Source organism: Natrix helvetica (assembly GCF_964273705.1).
Source record: "Natrix helvetica genome assembly, chromosome: 9".
In the NCBI taxonomy this organism is placed as follows: domain Eukaryota; kingdom Metazoa; phylum Chordata; class Lepidosauria; order Squamata; family Natricidae; genus Natrix; species Natrix helvetica.
In genome coordinates, this window is record NC_138560.1 from 13,468,489 (window position 1) to 13,488,527 (window position 20,039).

General features: G+C 43.2%; 1 protein-coding gene across 2 annotated transcripts in view; it reads right to left on the bottom strand.

Annotated features, from left to right (window-relative positions):
- PHACTR4 (phosphatase and actin regulator 4) overlaps window positions 1-20,039 on the bottom strand; it is an 86,956-nt gene that overhangs the window by 46,028 nt on the left and 20,889 nt on the right. The window lies entirely within an intron of this gene.

A 20,039-nucleotide genomic window follows, 5' to 3' on the forward strand; every position in this document is an offset into this window, starting at 1 on the left:
ATTCTCACACCCAAAAGATTAGGTCCACATGTGAAGGTTCAATTAAACTGATTTACAGGTACTCACACCCTTGCACGGAAATATTCTCAACTAATACACACCTGCTTGGAGTTAGATATGGGTCAACGGAATTCAAGAGGGGGGACTTAGTTCACTTTTGGCTATGTAGGGATTCTAGACCAATGCCTCTTTTCACTCTACCCTATGTTCCACCACTCCTCCTACATATGTTCAGTTATATTAAAGGTGAAGGTAAAGGTTCCCCTCGCACATATGTAATAGTCGTTCCCGACTCTAGGGGGCAGTGCTCATCTCCGTTTCAAAGCCGAAGAGCCAGCGCTGTCCAAAGACGTCTTCGTGGTCATGTGGCCGGAAGAATAAATGCCAAAGGCGAACGGAACACTGCTATGTTCCCACCAAAGGTGGTTCCTATTTTTCTAATTGAATTTCTTATGTGCTTTCGAACTGCTAGGTTGGCAGAAGCTGGGACAAGTAACAGGCGCTCACTCTATTATGCGGCGCTAGGGATTCGAACCGCTGAACTGCCAACGTTTCTGATCGACAAGCTCAACAACGTCTTAGCCACTGAGCCACCACCTCCCCTTTTATATTATATTACACAAATATATATTACACTTCCACAAAACTTGTAAATGTGCAACAGACACATGTGAGCATCGATGTAACCTAGTTTTATAATGAACATCTGCAGGAAAACAACCATACGCAGAGAGCACCAAAGACCCCACTTGCTCATTTCGTTCAAAAAGTTCCCTTTAAAGCCCAAGTTGTTTGTTCTGACCCACAGATAAAGCCTTTAAATACACAATCATTCAAAAGGACACAAAGTCCAGGATGGGCAAAACTGCAGGATCTCAGGAGGCAGATAAGAGAATTCCCTGGCTTGAGGAGGAAATGTCAGGGAGAAGGCATCTCCTCATCCAAACCCAAGATGGATGAGGGAGATTAGCAAGTAGGTGTGTCTGGTGTAGCCTTTTCCAAGGAAATTCTATCCTGTGATGGCCTCAGAGGAATCCCAGTCAGAGTGATCTACCTATGCAATTTTTGAGAGTTGACGTTCCACAGACTCTGGTGGCACCAAGATCAAAAATACTGATGCTATATAATGCTGCTGATTCTCTTCTACAGAGGAATTATTGAGTCTGTCTTCTGCACCTCCATAATTGTCTGGTTTGGCTCTGCAACCCAACAAGACAGACACGGACTTCAACGGATAGTTAGGACTGCAGAAAAAATAATTGCTACCAACCCGCCTTCCATTGAGGACCTGTACACTGCACGAGTCAAAAAGAGGGCTGTGAAAATAACTACAGACCCCTCACATCCTGGACATAAATTGTTTCAACTCCTACCCTCAAAACGACGCTATTGGGCATTCCACATCAAAACAACTAGACACAAGGATAGTTTCCCCCCCGAATTCCATAACTCTGCTAAACAAATTATCCCAACACTGTATTAATATTATTATTCTCTTCCTTCCTAGTACCTATCTCTTCCCGCTTATGACTATAACCATGTTGCTTGTATCTTTCCATTTTACATTGTTTTATTTGTTTCCTAGTATAATTTGAATTGCTTATTAGTAACCTATGACTATCGCTAAGTGTTGTATCTTATGATTCTTGATGAATGTATTCTATTTTATTTTTCTTTATGTACACTGAGAGCCTATGCACGTGTGTTCAATCACACTTGGCCAATAAAGAATTCTATTGAATTCTACTGTTACTTGCTTGCTTCCACCCAGAAGATTCCTCAGTGCAAGCTTTACACCACATTCGGTTTCCTAATAAAAAGCACTTTTAAGTAGAAAACATTACTGGAATCCAAAGACTGCACATAACAACGTTGTGTGTCACTGAGGCTATGCACCTTTTGCAGATAACGCAGGGGCACCTCCCCTGAATGCAACAAATACCCCAAAATCACACATCTGACTTCTCTGGATATTTCTAATTGAAGTGGGGGGAGGAGTCTGGTTATTATTTACGTGCACGTTATCTATAAATTCTTAAAGCCTTGTTGTTCACACCTGGTCAGCAAAAGTCCATTGAAGGTTACCAGAGATAACTTATCTATTTTAACTTTGATCAAATAAGTCAACTTTATATTCCTTCCTTGTTGTTTGAATAATCTTGGTCTTTTAATCCCTTCAAATAATGTCTTAGGACTTTGGGGTTTTTTCCATTTTTTTTTTATTTGCCACATCGCACAAAATTCTGCTCTCAAAATTCTCCAAATCTTTAACAGGTCTCTTTTATAAATCCAACACAGGAAAGTTATCCAGGTTGCTTTTTTTTTTGCTTTGTTATTTGTATATTTCTTTTACTTATTAAGTCATCAGCTGGTTTTGTTTGTATATCCAGTGTGGCATCTTTTGCCATATCACCCTTGTAGCTTGTCATTTTTAAATCCATTTTGAAATCGGCCTCAGTTGTATGTGGTAAAACTTGTTCCACTTCCATAATATCTTTTAAACACTTTATCTATAATGACATACAATCTTAAAATTAACTTCTGGGTCCTTTGTTCACAAATATTATTTAATACAATGATGAAGTATTTTGCTCCATTCTGTATTAGTATGCCAAATTTAAGTGTTCTCGTTTAATTGTAATATTTAGTTCCTTATAGTGTCCAACCTTCAAATTCCCATCCTATCACTTTTTTTTTTAATTCAAAAGAATAGTGTTTCCTACTTTTTTAAGGATTCCCTTCATTTTATTTCAAATCCATCAGGGCCATTAGCCCATTTGTAATTTTCCAAACTCAGTCTTTTTGTTGTTTATTCCAAACAATGCTTGCTTTTAAGCCCTTAAACTTGTAATTTAAACTTCTTTAAAACTGCTTTCTCTAAAAATTGAAGGAAACTCACCTGGTGCTTTACAGCATATTGATGCTAATAACTGAACAGCAGTTAAAAAGCAATTTGCAAAAGTGATTGAAAAAGGAAGTATGCAAACCCAGGGTAAAACAACACCAACCAAGGAAAAAAATGCCTATTTCCTTCTCTCTCTCTCTCTCTCTCTCTCTCTCTCTCTGTGAGAGAGACACACAGAGACAAAGAGACAGAGAATATCAGTAGGAGCAGCAACATGGAATACAGTCACTCTGCCAACTTTAGTCCAACTAGTTGTGTCACACAAAGTTCACTGGACTCTGATCAGGAAGACCTGGATTCCATATTAAGACGTAGAGATTTCTAGAGTGGCTTTGTGATTTTCTGCATTCCATTCTGATATGTGAAGAAGCAACAACGGTTTCCTTAAAATAACAAATGAGGTCAAAAAAACATTGTTACTTGCCCTTGGGGAAAGGTTGAGTGGCACCTTAAAAAATCAGTTCCGTATAAGTGAAACTTCCTTTAGGCATAATGGAGCTAAAAAGTGAGAATGTTGTTGCTGAATTCCATATAAGCTGTCTCTGAACGTGTCACAGGAATTTAAGAAAATGCTTTATGCAAAGTCAGCCCATCGGTCAGTTAGCTGACATCGATGGGCAGTAGAATGAACAGCAGAGGCATTGCCAGTCCTATTTAAATGATTTGAAAACTGAATCTTGAGTTTTCTGCCTGCAAACCATGTCTACCAATCTTATACGACCACCACTGGTGGCATTTTAGAGTCTGGTTTAGCTAATTGCTCTCCCTTCTCCCTTTGGTGGGGAAAAAATTCTCCATTAAAAATTTCTTACCAAAACTGCATTTTCTAAGCATCTAACTGCATTTACAAACTTCCATGTTGCAAAAAAACTCATTCCACTCCCACTTTGGAGTCTGAAACAAGGAGCAGCACCAAAATTTTGAAATTAAGAGATTTAGAAAACTATTTTCCCATTAAATTTGACATAAGGCACATTTGTCAATACATTGAGGATGAAAATGGCATCAAAAATTCCTAACAAGGTGAAGATCCATCAGCCCTCTGAAAGGTCCAGGTCCAGAAATCTGGCTTGAATAGCAGCATAGGTAAAGGTCCCCTTCGCACTATGTGCTAATCATTCCTGACTCTAGGGGGCAGTGCTCATCTCAGTTTCAAAGCCGAAGAGCCAGCACTGTCCGAAGATGTCCCCATGGTCATGTGGCTGGCATGGCTAAATACTGAAGGCGCACGGAACGCTGTTACCTTCCCACCAACGTGGTCCCTATTTTTCTACTTGCATTTTTACATGCTTTCGAACTGCTTGGTTAGCAGAAGCTGGGACAAGTAACGGGAGCTCACTCCGTTACGCGGAGCTAGGGATTCAAACCACCGAACTGCCAACCTTTCTGATCGACAAGCTCAGCGTCTTAGCCAATGAGCCACCGTGTCCCTTAACAGCATAACATAATATATTAATAGCAGCATAAGCCTTGCTTAAAACCATTAATACCAAGCCAATGAATTCAAATGCAAATACTCAAATGTGTTAACACTCAGCTTCCTTAGCCCAATAAATACATTTTAAAATCCATTCCGCACTGAGGTAAACCGGATTGATTTCAGGTTCACTCAAACACTTTTTTTTTCTCTTCAAATCCCAATTTACTTCACCATTCAACACAAAGGAATACTTCTCAACCTGATAAAAGATAAATATTTATTATTTGGAGGCGAAGGAGGGCCAGTCTGCATAGTGTCTTACATCCACTTTCCTTAATTCATTTCAGGCAAATTATAAATAAATACTTTGATTGCACACTTGTGAGCCTCAAAATGTCAAGAAGACCAATATGAAATACCAAGCATAATAACCCTGTCACTGGTTGGCAAGCAAATATCTTAAATTACTTGCATGGCAGAAAATGCAAACAAATCCAACTTTGAGAAAAGCCCAAATACTAGAAGGGTTTTGAAATAACGTAAGATCAAAACACAGAAAATGTCATTTGGGCACAAGAATTCAGTCCCCAGGAAAAGCTGGGCTGCTCCCTTAGACCATTTAAAAGACATAAGTCTGTCATGGAGATGCAACTAATAAAAGGTACAGATTTATAGTATTTTGCAAGGTGAGTTAAAACTAGAACTGCCATTTTTGAAATGGCTTTCTTGCAAGGCATCTACTGTAGACCTCAAATTCTTTAAAATCAGTTAACTGTCAGTTACCAAATAAAGCAAAAAACGCTTGTACCCATTGTTAGGTTGAATGTAGGAAAAGCGTCTAGAGAACTGGTTTTTATAGGTGTCCCATTTTAGAAAGCATTTAGAAATACTTTCTAAACAGGAAGAAAGGATCAGTCTCATTATGCACTGAATTAATATGTGACACCATTGTTAATATGAAATAAGGGTTATTAGATGGAGAAAGAAAACATTTCTGTAAGGAAAAGAAAAAGAGAAGGATTACAAAAGTCATATTTTTTTTAAATTTTTCACTGTAATCCATCAATGCATCTGTACTAATTGCTTCAGATATTCCAAATATGGCAGACTTATTCTAATTTAACCAGGACGCAGTAGCTCAGCGGCTAAGACAATGAGCTTGTCAATCAGAAAGATCGGCAGTTTGGCAGTTCGAATCCCTAGCGCCGCGTAACGGAGTGAGCTCCCGTTACTTGTCCTAGCTTCTGCCAACCTAGCAGTTCAAAAGCATGTAAAAATGCAAGTAGAAAAATAGGAACCACCTTTGGTGGGAAGGTTCCGTGCGCCTTCGGCATTTAGTCATGCCAGTCACATGACCACGAAGACATCTTCGGACAACGCTAGCTCTTCAGTTTTGAAACGGAGATGAGCACCGCCCCCTAGAGTCAGGAACGACTAGCACTTATGTGCCAGGGGAACCTTTACCTTTATTCCAATTTAATTCATTAGTTCTCCCATAACGTATCCAGGAAGATTCACATCTTGAGAATCCTACAAGGTATGTTTGCTCTTTTAAATGTAAATCTTTAAGTCTTCTTTCATATTTAAATGAAATGGGTCTAACTTTAGTTTGGAATTGGGAGAGAAATGACTTGTTAAACCGCAAAGCAAACTTTGCATTTATACGGTCAATAGCTGATTTCTTGAGAAGACTTTGGCCACCACCAATCACTAATTTACAAAGAACAACTGATTACATTTTTTTTTCACACCGAAGAGGAAAATGAAGGGATTAAAAGGCTTTTTAGATTTCGTTATGGATTTTAAAGGTACTGTACATACTTCACACTCGTTCACTTAGGTGTTTTTCCAAGGGTTCCCACATAGAATGAATCTAAACGTAATTACAGGGTTGTCCTCATTGTGTATTGCATCAATATACCTTCTGAAACAATTTACGAATAAATATTTGCCCAAAGACAGGAGCGCTCAGAAGAAATCCTTCCAGTTTAACAACCTCTCCAATTCAGGTTACTACAAGTCCCCAGTATATCTGCCAAAAAAAATATGATGAAGGTTATTAGATTTTGCCATCTCAAGCCTGATCTTGTAATCTTATTTACGTTGTGAATCACCTCCCCCACTCCTCCCAATTCTCCAACTTCCACTCCTTACAAATCTCCTGCTATAGGCTGATCCCATCACACCTTTCTCTTTAATGACATGCCCTCCTCACACCTGTGACAAAGTGGGCTTCAATCCATCTTTTAGATTGAAAACCAGCAGGGCTACCCCTAAAGCAACCCCTAAAGGCTTTCCCCATTATGCCGGTGAACCCAAAAATGTTGTCGGCTGCAGATAAAACACGGAGCTGTTCCTTTCCTTGTCTCTCAATGCCTATTGCTGCCAACCGATCCAGACAAAATAATTGCCAACGAAGATTATGGAATGCCTGCCAAAATAATTATTGAGATCCAGTAAATCTGCCCACGCTCACGGCTGATTAATATACTATGCTATTGTACTTCCTACGCAGCGATAGAATTTCCAAAGGTGCTTTGCTTAGTGTTTGAGATGTACACAGGTATTCTTACCTTTCTGCTTATGAAGCCCTTCAGATAACTACAGAGAAGAATCATACTTTTCGCAGTATAAAACACACCTTTCCCCCCCCCCAAAAAAAGAGGGTGAAAATCTGGGTGCGTCTTCTACACTGAATGCAGCATTTTTGGCCTACCAAAACCCTGCCCCCTTTGCAAAAATGGATGTGCAGAGGGATTGGGAGGCCTGCAGAGTGCTCCTGGGGGCTGGGAGGGCAAAAATGTGCAAAAAACGGGCCATATTTTGCTGTGCCCCCTCCCAGCCCACAGGAGCACTCTACAAGCCTCCCAAAACTCTGCATGCATTTTTTGGGGGGGGGGCAAAAAGGAGGGGTGCAGAGGGTTTGGGAGGACTGCAGAGTGCAAAAACTTTTTTAAAAATTTACCTCTTCAAAATCATGGTGCTTCTTCTACTCCAGTGCGTCTTATAGTCCGAAAAATACAGTATATAATTTGATTAAAACCAGGGGTAGGGGTGGCACCAGTGGTGGGTTCCGGTACGGTTGGAACGGGCCCGGCAATGCCCACATGGATGCGTGCAGTGCGCACATGTGTTGTAGCTGCCAGCGATGCTTCCGCAAGCCTCCGCGACACTCCAGCTGCTCGTCGGAGCATCGTGCAGGCACTGTATGTGCTCTGCGCGGAAGCACCGAAAGCTTTAAAGGACCGGTAAGGAGCTCGGGCGGGCGGGCAGGTTCTCCGGAGCACCGTATCAGAACGGTACATGGTGCTCCAGGCAGGCTCCGGTACGCCCATACTGGGACGTACCACCTGCAACCCACCACTGTGAGTCACCTAGGGTTTGGAGCTATAGATTTCCCTCCTCAAATTCAGGTATTAAGTAAAACAGACAAGACATTCTAAGGGAAAGATTGTGTCCACGTGGGGAGGGGCTCACTCCCGAGGTATAGCATGTACGTTGTCCATGAAAGGTCCTGTGTCCAAACCGTCCCTTTTCCAATTGAAGAATCAGATGGCAAGTGATGAGGAAGCTGCTCTGAGGAAAGCAGACAGGGACCAGTAAGTTTACTTATTAGTAATGGAAAACAGGCATGAAGGACCAGTTGCCTTGAAGATGTTGAACTGCATACATCTTCCAAAACTTCAGCCAGTAGGGCCAGTGCTGGAGTTGTGACTTAGTATAGGTAGTCCTCACTTAACGACTGGTCGCTTAGCAACTGCTCTAAGTTCTGATGGACCCTGCAAAAGGTACTTGGAAGATGATTTTGAAGTTCTGATGGCTACACAAAACTCCCTGGAATTAGTGGGATCGCATTTGGAGCATTTTGCAACTAGCTCACCTTTACAGTTGTTGCTGGTCAAATGATTTTGATTTTCAATGGTTTTTTTTGCCAGGTTTAGGAGTTTACTTCCAATTTCTAATAAAAATGGATTTGCTTAAAGACCAGCAAGTCTGCTTAATGACCACCCTGTAAAAAAGGTCTTTCAATCAGTTGTGGCTATGTAGGTACCCACTTAATGACTGCAAAGACTTATGACTGTTAATTCCAGGCTCAATCAGGGGAGGGCTGGTGGGGGTCCGCAGGTGTTCGGGAGAACCTATAGCTAAGATTTTACGCAGTTCAGAGACCCCGCGAATTCCACTCCTGGCTGGCCCTGCCTTATCCACCAGTGGTGGGATTCAGTCAGTTTGCGCCTATTCGGGAGAACCGGTTGTTGGAAGAAACTTCCTTTTGTTTTTTTCCACTTTACAGGGCTAATCCAGTAAGGAAGGCAGGAAGGAAACATTTTGGCGTTGTTTCTAGCCTAATCTTTATTGCCCTGCTTACAGAAACTGCCTCTCCCGTTAACCCATATTACATTGTAACAGTAAGGCGACGCGCCCATCGACGTGAGTAACATTGAGTTGGCCACGCCCACAGGGTCACATGACCACTGAGCCCCGCCTACCCAGGTGGTCATTAGGGAGGAGAACCGGTTGTTGAATTATTTGAATCCCACCACTGGCACACACACCCTCGCAGGAGTCCCCGTGCTGTCTGCTTTGGATTCGGGTAAGTGCAGGGCGCACATGGAAGCTCAGGGAAGGTGAAAAACAGGTCTACTGGAAGTTTGGGAAGGATGGAAACAGGCCCATTTCCGGCCTCCAGAGGGTCTCCGGAGCCTGGGTAGGCTGTTTTCGCCCTCCCAGAGGCTCAAGGAAAACCTCCGGAGCCCGGGTGCAGGAGGACGACTAGGCCACGCCTGCCCAGCAACCGGGCAGGGAGCCCCTTGTTAAAATTTTTGAAGCCCACCCCTGGGCTCAATTATGATTGCGATTAACTGTAACGCCTGAATGGCAACACAGAACGGTAACAGTGTGTAGAATGTAAAATCTTAGAAAATTAAACAGGTTTAAAATAATCCCCCCACCTCCACCCCACCGAGAGTTTTGAAAAAGGATCTTTGAGAAATACCAGTTAACACATTCCCAGCAAATGATTTGTTTTTGTTTTCCATCCAGCAGCCTTCAAGCAGGTCACGTGGAAAAGAAGAAGAAAAGACTATTATAAAGCAGTTAAATAGCATGGAAGTAACCACTGTGGGAAAACCACCCAATTGGGCATATAAAAAAAAAAATAGCAGAGTACTGAGATATAAAAGCTCCTTGGTCAAAATTTCCCCTGGACTGTGGAATCCTTGGTGCTCTCTGAGCATGGCTGTGTTCTTGTAGGTGTTTTGTTACCTGTCCAGACATCTTTAGTGCTCCTTGATATTTCAGAAAAATGCTGAATATTACCCAGTTGCTGTGCTTTACAGAGCAGAGAAGGCAGCCAATATTTTCTGATCAGGTAAGGTCTTGAAAGCTATAGTGGTTCTTCTCACCCAGCATCCTCCATTCTTCCCGTTGTGATCCAACGTGGCTGTAACATAATTGACATGCTCTAAAACACTTCTGGGGTGCAGGGAATTTTGCAATCTCTGCAGCATCCCCCAAAGTAGAACCTGTGGAAAATTTTCCTCCAGACTTCTGAAAGCACTACATAAAAGGGAACAAAACAACAGGGATGGGGATGGGGTTAGGGTCTATGGAATGGAATGGAACAGAATAGGGAATGGAATGGAATAGAATGAAATGGAATAGAATGGAATGGAATGGAATAGAATGGAATGGAGTAGAATGGAATGGAATGGAATAGAATAGAATGGAATAGAATGGAATAGAATGGAATAGAATGGAATAGAATGGAATAGAATGGAATAGAATGGAATAGAATGGAATGGAATAATAGAATGGAATGGAATAGAATAGAATAGAATGGAATGGAATAGAATAGGGAATGGAATAGAATAGAATGAAATGGAATGGAATAGAATGGGATGGAATGGGATGGAATGGAGTAGAATGGAATGGAATGGAATAGAATAAAATGGAATGGAATAGAATGGAATGGAATAGAATAGAATGGAATAAATAGAATGGAATGGAATAGAATAGAATGGAATAGAATAGAATAGGGAATGAAATGGAATAGAATAGAATGGAATAAATAGAATGGAATGGAATGGAATAGAATAGGGAATGGAATGGAACGGAACGGAACAGAACAGATTGGAAGAGACTTTGGAGGTCTTCCAATCCAACTACCTGCTCAAACAGGAGACCCTACACCAGTGTTGGCGAAGTTTTTCGGCATTGAGTGCTAAAACTGGAGTGAACGTGCATGCGTATGCCGCAAACCGGAAGAGCAGCCGCCCGGTGCACCATCTTCCTGGCACATGCATGTGCACTAGGTGGCTGCTCTTCCAGTCCCCGGTGCGTGCATGTGCATCGGCCACCTGGTCTTCCGGTTCCTGCGTACATGCACGCACAAAGACCAGCATGCATGCACTGAAAATCAGAAGAGCATCCACCCAGTGCACATTCATGCGCTGGAAAGATTGCTCGCCAGGCAGCTGTTCTTATCGTTTCCAGTGCTCCCAGGCGCGTGAAGGCCAGCTGGCCGGTGAGCCGGAACTGGGAAGAGCAATGGGCGACAGCTCACGTGCCTGGAGAGACGGCTTTGTGTGACATTTCCAGCGCGCGTGACCTAAGTTCGCCATCACGGCCCTACACCATTTCAGTCTCTTCTTAAAAGCCTCCAGTGTTGGAGCACCCACAAATTGTGGGCGCGAGAAGCAAAGCCGATTTAATAAGCCATCCGTATAAAACGAGAGCGTGTGCGCACTAACGCTGGAACCACCCAAAGAAATCTGAGGCCTCACCCAAACTAATGAGGATCTGCAGCTCTCGAACATGGTGGAAACGTTGAGGAGGCCGGAGCTCTACACCCTGAGGATCCAGCCCTTCTGACAATAAAATAACAGCTGCTGACAACGTCAAGACCAGTCCTCAGAACAAAAGGGAAACTGGCCCTGAGTGATAACCGTGACTGAAACAGGTAAACACAGCACTGCTGGACTTGCATTCTTACGAAGGGAAGAGCTGCTGATGAGGTTATCCTCCAACAGATGCAAGTTTCCATCCTTCCTGACTCCTTTGTTTTTTCTCTAAATACCATACACCTTCCGTTTTGCTAAAAAAAAAAAAGCAGCATTCTCACGCCTCGGCTTCAAAGTTTGGGGGAGTGAGCCTCCCTTCTGGCTGTTTAGATTTTGTTTTAAGCAATCAACTTGCGACCGAAGTAGAGAAGCAATTAATGCCGGAGCACTTAAGGTAGGTCTTTTTTTTTTAATTAAAAGACAAGCTGAATGCAAGGGAGTTGAATTAAGAGACAGAGACTATTTTTCATTGTAATGCCACGTCCACAAATTCTACTATGCTTAAGAGATAAGACAAACAGAAGAAAAGTATGAAAAGCCACAGAGGTCACATCTCCAACTTTTATGAAACCGATGAAGGCTCAGCTGTTGTAAAAGGATCTATGTGGGATATATACCATATTTTTCAGAGTATAAGACGCACCTTTCCCCCCCTAAAAGAGGGTGAAAATTTAGGTGCGTCTTATACACTGAATGTAGCCCCACCCACCCACTGTCCCCCACCCTTTGGCCTCTGCAAACGGGGAAAATGGGGCCTGCCAAGGCTGCAATAGGTTATAGCAATCCCTGCAGCCTGAAACAGCTGATGATCAGGAGGCTCCCTTAAACTGAAAGTGAAACTTTGTGTTTGCTCCAAAAGGCAAATTGCTGGGAGGCAGAAGCAGATTTTTTTTCTTATGCTAATCAGGCTGTTTGCTGTTTGTTGCAAGAAGGTAAATCAATAACTATAAATGCCTATAAAATGTTCAAATTATTAGACATTTTTTAAAGACTGCTTTATTATTGTTCTAGACAGCTTAACCAAATGAAGAAGCTTTTTAAAATAAATGCTTGATCTGAAGCATTTTGTATCTTCTTTTAAATAGCAGAGAATAACTACACTTCCAGAAAGCACATCAATTTTAACAGCATCTGTACAAGTAGAGTCTGAAATGTAACACTACAAACAGTGCATATTGTCTCTACTGTTTGCTGGGAGGCAGAAGCAGATTTCCCCCCCTTGTTTTCCTCCCCAAAAGCTATATTTCAGAGTGTCTTATACTCTGGAGCATCTTATACTCAGAAAAATACAGTAGTTGAATCAAGAACTGAACGTGAACAATTCGATTTCACCTCCGTTACGGATCTCATTAGCTTATTAAGGATCAGCCACCCTCTTGCTCAACAATTTCCCTCCCCATCGAGAGACAAGAATACCAGGTGTTGCCGTATCATTTTAGGCAGTTGTACATATTGTCTAAATTGACTACGCTCCAAATCCTCAGGCCAATTTTTTTTCCCACGCCTACCACCTTATCACGGAGGACGCCTGTGGCTGAATCTAGTGTCTGTTTTAAATCACTGTTTCTACAACAGTCGGATAATAAACGGGAAAAGCTTTAGGCGCCTAAAGACTATCGCAGTGTTACGTTCGAAGTAAAGGCATCCATTCTGATTTGCAACCCTGCCATTTTTCAGGCAGATAGCAATAATTTCATCGGTTTTACAGGTCCCAGAAGAAGGAACCTAGAAGAAAAGTCTTCCTAGTTTGACAATCTAACCCAGAAGTGTCCAAACTTGGGAACTTTTAAGACTTGTGGACTTCAACTCCCAGAATTCCCCAGCCAGCTTGGCTGTGGAATTCTGGGAGTTGAAGTCCACAAGTCTTAAAGTTCCCAAGTTTGGACACCCCTGATCTAACCCAAAGGTCGGCAACCTGAAACACTCAAGGAGCCACAAAGGTCCTAACCGGAAGCCCTCCATTCAATTATGGAGCCGACCGGAAGTCAGGTTTCCCCACCATAGAGTCTCTTCCTAGCGCGGCATCCTTTCTCCTCTACCTGTCCTAACCTAAAGCCCTATCAATTGTGGAGCTGACAGGAAATCCCACCCCTTGCCATAGAGTCTGGCGTGCCCTACTCCCCCCCCCCCAACCAGAAGCTCCTCTCAAAATTGTGGTGCTGACTGGCGACAGGGAGCCGCAGGAGGGGGATGAAAGGGCCACATGCGGCTCCAGAGCCGCAGGTTGCTGACCCCTGATCTAACCAAAAATGGTTTCTTTTCACATAAGACATAGAGACTCCACCATTACTAGTGGTGTTCAACCATTTGTCTTCAATAGAATAAGGATTCCTGCCCTGGGCAAGGGTTGGACTATAAGATCTCTGAAGTCTCTTCTATGATGGTAGAAATATACCTCTGGCATTACACAATACCTGTGATTAATACAGGCTCTGCCACTTTGCTCTGAATTTCCCTTCTTAGCTGGATTCCTTACCCTATTTCTCAAGTCATGACTCCTAAGGAACACTCAGCCACATGCTTTCCTTTGAAACTTCTCAGCTAAAAGTTTTAAAATGAGCCATCTCTAAAATGAGATACAAAGAATTTTGCCCCAGTACTCTATTGCATCAGAATTGAAGGAGGAAATAGGAGAGGTCAATGGGGTGTGAATGCATCCAAATGTTTTGGATTATGCCAGTATCTCCAATGGCCAAGTAAGAAGGCAACAAAATACACAATATGGTTTCATTTGCTGATTTAATATGCAGGAGTTCAGGGGTGGGTTGATGCTGGAATTACTGCCAGTTCGGCATGCGACTAAAAAGATCTGCTCATGGGCAAAACATTTAAAGGGGGGAGTGGGGGGGATTACATTTCTGCAAATATAAAATTATTCTGCACATGCGCAGAACCGAAAATCAAGATGACGGCCCCATGGGAGAACCGGTTAGGGGGCGTGGCAGGCCTGGGTTGCTGCCGTTTCCAGTGACCCAGGCTGCCAAATTGCTACCGGTTCGGTCGAACTGGTGCAAACTGGAAGGAACCCACATCTGCTGCAGTTGTGCTAACACTGGTAAAGTAGCCATGGTGATAGCTATATCGTACGAGGTATGCCCCCTGGGCTGTATACACCCTTCCATTGGATTTTTCGTAGACAACGGATGGAGTTTCCCCATACTTAATGACCGACTTGATGTCTCTTCTAGAGCATTTTCTCACCAGTCTTCTGAATTGGCCAATGCAAAAATCTAACTTGGGTAACTTAATTAGAATAGTGACTCAGCAATCATATTTCCAAGTGCTCATTCTTTGCATACCAGGAGGCTGCGCCTATTTAATTAGGGAAAAGGTTAGCATGGGTACATGACAACCCGCCGCTCCTGGCAGTTTTCTAAAAGCTTGTTCAGCAAGACTTCCAAGAGGAACATGGAGACTCTATACAGAAGATTTATTCAGGTCTCCGGAGGTACCACTACTTGCAACTTTTAAAATTCCCATTTAGGTAATGGACGGCCCCACACTCAGTCTTATTTTGCACTGATTGGCGTGACTCCTAGAGGAAGCTAAATAGCAGTGAGCCATTGTTTATTTATTTGATTCTAGCCTATAACTTGGCGTTGCCCGGGTATTTACTTATAGAGGGAAAATGTCCGGACCAAACATAATTTCTAATGTGGGATTTTCCACTTACCAGAAGGAGCCCCCTAGTGGAGTAATGTGAAGCCGTTACCAGGGCAACTCCACTGCACTGTACAGTAGAAGCCAGTAGGGCAGTAGGGCACAATAGGCTGTATCTTAACAGAACACATACCCCGAGGGATGTTAGGGGTGTCTTACCTCCACAGTATTTGTTTCCGGAGAGTAAGTCATATGTGTACCAAGTTTGATTGAATTTGCTTGAGGCATTCCAGAGTTATTCTGGAACATACACACACATAGATAGATAGATAGATAGATAGATAGATAGATAGATAGATAGATAGATAGATAGATAGATAGATAGATAGATAGATAGATAGATAGATGGATGATGGATGGATCCTGCCTTAATGACTTTATATGTAATTTAAGGTGGCAAACATACATAGTACTTCTTACTCCTCCTAGTTAGTGATTGGCCCAGAGTCACTCAGCTGAATTTCATTCCTAAGGCAGAACTAGAACTCCTGGTTTCTAGCTAGCACCTTAAGGACTACGTCAAGTTGGCTCATTAAATTAGCCATGCATTTAATTTTTTTTTAAAGTTACCTCATCAAGAATACGTGGGTCTGCCTGCAACTGTGAATCCTAAACACTTAATAAAAACACACAAGCACCTTTTTTGTTTTGTCCTGTGACAACAATTCTTGGAGCACATCTGAATGAGAGGACCCCTCGTGAATTAGTTTCTATGTGGGAATCTAATTTACCACACAATTTGTTTTTTTTTTTAAAAAGGCACAAAATGCCCTGATACAACAACTGGAATAGCATACCAGCCAAAAATAGTTTGGGATTTGATGGAAATAGTTCCCCACGCAACACCATTCGAAGCTGCTGAAATGAATTGTTCACTCCCCCTTGTCCTAAATCTTCATACTCCATGCAGAATTCCATCTATTTATTCAAATCAGCATCTACACTCATCAATCCAATTAAGACACTCTGCCTTTCAAAAGAGTAATGATTTATCCCACATGCCCTTTACAACTGGTTAAAATGATCAAGGAAGGAAGATTGCCCAGAAAAATTGTCATTCAAATTTACTAATGTTTTTAGTACATTTACTTGCAACCACAGGTTTTAGCAGAATCCATTAAAAATTGCAACAATTTCACCAGAAGTATATCCTAATTTTTTGGTGGTTGGTTCCCTGCAGCTTTTTATGCCCCCCCCCCTAATTCAGAATTGCTATACAGAACTTTACTGACTTCTTTGAAAGTTAAAGAAGGATGTTATAGGTACAGTAAATTACAAGATAAGACCATCTCTAAAATAACACTAAAAGCACAGAGGTGCAAAACATGAATTCAAATAACAGAATTAAAAAGGGTTTGTCCCCAAAGTGCTATTTCGAAAAGCAACGGGACTGTCTCGAAAACATTTCGCTTCTCAACCAAGAAGCTTCTTCAGTTCTGATTGAATGGTGACTGATCATCCAGTCAGAATTGAAGAAGCTCTTTGGAGGAGAAGCCAAAGGTTTTCAAGGAAAAGCACCTTTGAGACAAAATATTAAGTCACGTATGCCCTCTAGTGCCTTGAGAGCATAACAGCACAATAACATAATGCAATAGCAGAGTAACACTGGATAAACCAGCCATGCGTAACAGGACGAACTTCGAACACTGGTGTGAAAGCCAACTTGTGGCTTGTCAAACTGGCACGTACATGAAATGATTTAATATGAAATATAGCAGTTGATGGCATATCTTAGGCGGACAGCACCTAGCATCAGCACAATACCCCCTGATCAGGGACGGGCTTCAAACATTTTAGCAAGGGGTTCTCTGCACGGTTGTTGGGTGAGTGTGGCCATTGTGGGCGTGGCCTAGTCAGCCTCCTGCACCACAGGGGGGGGAGGGTGTTGTTTTTGCCCTCCTCGGGCTCTGGAGGTTTTCCTCCAGACTCTGGGAGGGCAAAAACACCCTCCCCCCCCCAGGCTCCAGAGGCTTCCCAAACTTCTGGTAGGCCCATTTTTCGCCCTGCCAGAGCCTCCACACATGCCCTGCCCTTACCTGCATCCAAAATGGGCTGCGTGGGGACTCCTGGCAGGGAAGGGGTGGGTGGGCAGGGCCAGCCAGGAGTGAGATTTGAAGGTTCTCTGAACTGCACAGAATCTTAGCTAGAGGTTCTCCCGAACCCCTGCAAACCCCCAGCAGCCCACATCTGCACCTGATGCCATCCGCAGGCCTCCAAATTAAATTTAAAAGAAAACACATTTTCTTGCCAAAAAATATATATATCTCTACTTGAGTGGCCCTTTTCCAAACGTCCAATTCCAAAGCTGCAGAGATTTGAGCATTGTTTGTTAAATCCTCAAGGCAGGATAAATTTTGTGTTATTTCATTGCCGCACTCTAAAGAAGTGTTTAAACATAACCAATGATGACAGTTCTGCTGTCACTGTTGCTTGGAGTGCACAGAGCTCACGGCCGCAGAAGGGCTTGCCGAAAAAGCCTCCAGAGGAAAGAGGACATTATCAACCACCAGAACGTTCAATTAAAAGAACAATCACGGCACATAATAGCAGCTCTGTTGTATCAACGGAAGACATTGCAGTCTACAGACTCAGAATAGGCAAGAAGCCACAGGAGGCGTCAGCCAGTTCATTAGAGCTTTGGAGACCAACTGCTGTGGCGTCCCAAGGTGGCCTTTTCAAAACACCCCCTGCCGTTACGGTGATTTGGATCATGCCCACAGAGCAGCGCCTCCTGACTCCCAACCCCCTAGATCCATGATGGCAAACCTATGGCACGGTGCCAGTGGGGGCACGCAAAGCCCTCTCTGTTGCCACATGCGCCATCGCCAGCTGTTCTTCGTGGGTGCCGGAGCCTGAAACAGCCTGAAAACAGCCCCAAAAACAGTCAAAACTAGCCAAAAAACAGGCCGTTCTGGGGGCATTTTCAGGTCATTTTTGGGATCATTTTTGGTCTGAAAAATGGCCCCAAAGTCTGAAAAACAGCCTGCAAATGGCCCAAAAATGGCCAAAAATGCCCCCCAAACAGGCATGCGTGCACTGGCCAGCTGGTCTTTGGGTTTCCAGTGCTCTGGCACACACACATGTGCACATGCACACACATGCATTTTGGTTTGGGCACTCGGTGCTGAAAAGGTTCCCCATCATTGCCCTAGATGGCAGCCTCAATGGGGAGAGCAAAACACCCACGCTGTGAATTTGTGACTGCAACATCTAGTTAATCAGGCAAGTCACAACCTTGCTTAGCAATCACCCTGTTTAGTGAATGTTCAAAATTAAGGCAGCTGTTCTGACCCAGCTCCCCAAACACGACAAACTTTCTGTAGTGAACTCACAAATTCCTTTATTAGAAGTGCCGGCGGCCCCGGAAAAAGTTTCTCTCGCAACGCAGGCTAACAAGTGTGTCCAGCCAGATGATGAATAGTTGTTTGCCACATCTATTCATTCCCCCCCCCCCTGTCTTTTATCACCAGAGCTAGGATGGGGCTTCGTTAGCAGCGGTGGCTCTTCCATCCCAAGGACTGGCCCATCGATTTCCACTGCTCTCCTCTCCTCTGCCTTCTGCGCATCAGGCACTAGACCCAGCTTTTCCTCCTCTTCCTCATCAGCCACCTCCAGACCTGGGGGCTGTTAACTCTCCATCTAAGGCAGTGGGTCTCAACCTTCCTAATGCCGCAACCCTTTAATTCGGTTCCTTGACCCCCAATGATAAAATTATTTTATGTTTTCCATATTTGTTCAAAAATATGTGTCTTCCAATGGTCTTAGGCGACCCCTGTGAAAGGGTCGTTCGACCCCCAAAGGGGTCCCAACCCACAGGTTGAGAATCACTGATCTAAGGGCTGACGGACGGGCCAGGCTCCGCCTCTGTCTCTCTCTGACAGCTCCATTCCCTCTTCCCCCTCGGAGCTCTCAGGTTGCGTTGATGCTGACCCGGACTCCCACACCACCACCTCCTCCTCCTCTGATTCGGCTGCTGGAGGTGCGGGCAGCTGACAGGCCACAATAACAGCTCTGAAACAGTAACTATGATCAGCCCTAGCACTTAGAATTATCATAGTGTCCTGCGGCCATGTGACCAACAGGTGGGACTTGTATCTAGGATTTGTAGAAGTTTTTGAAACTGCATATTGCATATTTTTTTTAAGCAAAGGAGAAAAGGGACTTTTTCGGAACCACGACACAAAATCTGAAAGCGTTAAAGCAAGGGTCTCAAACTTGATTTCATTGAGGGCCGCATCAGGGTTGTGTTTGACCTTGGTGGGGTGGGGGTGGGGAGTGACCAGGGGGCATGGCAAGCTCAACATCACTGATGTCGGGGGCACCTGTAGTGGCCCAAATGCTCTGCCAGCAAAAACAACAGACTCCCAAGCTCCATCTTTGGCTGTGATGGCCTCCTGCAATCCTCCGCCAGCGAAAATGGAGTTTGGGAGGGCCACACACAGCCCTCCCAAACTCAGTTTTTGCTGGCAGAGATACTGTGGGCCGGTCCTTTGTGGTTTCCAGGGGGGGCCCTCAGACCAGATCTAAGCACCCTGCGAGCCTGATCCAGCTCCCCAGGGCCTTGAGTTTGACACCCCTGCTCTAAAGCAATATGTAGCATCTCATTTTCTCTGGACAACCATTACTAATATAGATTTACTCGTATAGGCTCAGGCATTTGATCCATCGCATTTGATCAAACTTACCAAATAATCAGACATATCTAAAACTTAAGCTTTCTTGGCACGTAAACTTAATAATAATAATAATAATAATAAATATTTATTTCTTAGCCGCACCCTCTCCCAAAGGACTCGGGGCGGAGTACAATAAAACATATGAAATAAATATATAGACAAGACATACATATTACAAAAACATATACCAAGACATGTACAAGGAGGAGGTCGGCTAATGAATAAAAACAATAAAATACAATGTTTAGAAACCCCTAAATAATTGAATACAATTAAACGATCAGTTTCATTCTTCTGCCAATTAGGAAAAAAAGTTAACTACTTTTGTGTAACGATACCTGGCAAATTTATAATTGCAATATGTTAATAGCTAAGGTTTTGTAGCTAAGGATCTTTGTGTCTGTATATAAAGCATTGGACGTTTGTTTTTTCTGGATCAGTTACAAAGTATAAAAAGCAAAAGTAAACAGCGTTATAAAATTAACGCAACAGCAACGTTCTTGCAAAGAATTAATGTTTCACAGCCACATGGGCAA